The sequence below is a fragment of the Chrysochloris asiatica genome, unplaced genomic scaffold, assembly GCF_000296735.1.
Source record: "Chrysochloris asiatica unplaced genomic scaffold, ChrAsi1.0 scaffold00050, whole genome shotgun sequence".
Taxonomy (NCBI): domain Eukaryota; kingdom Metazoa; phylum Chordata; class Mammalia; order Afrosoricida; family Chrysochloridae; genus Chrysochloris; species Chrysochloris asiatica.
In genome coordinates, this window is record NW_006408568.1 from 12,099,465 (window position 1) to 12,101,140 (window position 1,676).

The following is a 1,676-nucleotide window of genomic DNA, read 5'->3' on the forward strand; positions in this document are numbered from 1 at the left end:
AGCATCAAAGGACTCAAGCGTGGTAACAGTAGTGAGGTTGGCCCAGGATCGGGCAGTGTTTCATTCTACTGTGCATAAGTTCGCTATTAGTCAGTACCGACTCGATGGCACCTAACAATAACAAAATACATGGGATATTTTCAGGCTGAAAAAATCTTGATCTTTATTATTTACTTTTAGAGAGTCTAGAAGAAAAAAAAGCTATTTTATATATATGCATAGAGGGAGGGGTGTGTGTTGTATGTGCATACATGAATATATGTATATGAGAAACACAATAAAGCAATTGTGTTAAAATGTTAATAACTAGTAAAGAGTATATAAAATTATTGTAAAATATTTTTAACTTTTCTGTATGTTTTAAGTTTATTTTACAAAATAAAGAAATCATTTTTTTAAAAAGTAACAAATGGTCTTTTTTACCGTAACAAATTGCTGCATTTTATATAATATAAAATTTTGATTTGTATCATCATTATGGTACTACATGCAAAGACAGCCTGTTTTACTTCTACCCTGAAACCAACCAGGAAAATGAAACTTAAGAGTTCTTTCTGACTGTTTCAATTTACTAACATCCTTTCCTTCTTAGGAGATAAATTTACCCCAAAGAATTCTGTGATGGCGATTCAATCTACATACTTGCAAAGCAAAGTTTATTTATTCTTGGCAGCCTACAAAAACATATTATAATTAAAAAAAAAGAAAACCGTATTTTGACAAAACACAGAGAGAAAAATAGGCAGGGGAAAGAGCTGAGGAGAGGGAACTGATGGACAATCACCGGAAGACACATGTGTTTATAGAGAAATAAGCTTTGTAAATAAGTACAGGTATTTTATTAATAATTCATTCTTTTTATTCTTGCTCTTATCCCATGTAACAAAACCTGTCCTTTCTCCTGTACAAAAGTCAACATCAGTTTCTAGATATTGTTCCTCACCTTGGACAAACAGTTTATAACCTGAAAGAGTTTTCACTGTGAAGAACTAGATTATTTCAGAAAGTCAGTCAGACATCTTCTTTGACTGAGTTTTTAGGAAAAACTTTCAAGCAAGGCACTCAGTAGCTTTTTGCTCCACATTTCAAAAAGAAAGAAAGAAAAAACAATTAGAAACTAGCCAACAAGCACATGAGTGACGCTAAAACTATCCTAAACAGCACAAATACTTCTCAGGGCTCAAACTTTGTTTTGAAACATAGTTTGTACAGCTTCAGTTTAAACTCTTTGACATGGTGCTGAAAAATCTTTCATCCAGTGTTCTGCAAGTGATCGCCAGATAAAAAGCCATCCACAGGTTTTGTTTTTTTTAAAGTATTTAATATGAATTGAGAGAAAGTTTATAGGGTAGATCATCAGTTCTACATTCAACAAATTATACACTTTGTTTCATTACAATCGTTCTAATCCCCTCCATGTACCATCAGTTAACAGTATTTCTCTCTATTCATTTTAGCTCTCTTTATTTTTAAACACTCAGGTATATATAATAATTTACACCAACAAAGGGCACATTCCGCATTTCTGCCTCCTGGCTACCAGCTCTCAGTCCCTGTCTTCCCATGAATCTAGAGTCCTCAGCTGCTCCCTCTCTCCATGTCCCCATTTCTGCCTCCATCTCTGGTGTCCCTGGATAGGGTCCCCTGCATTTCACTTGTGTTCTTCTCCCTTGATG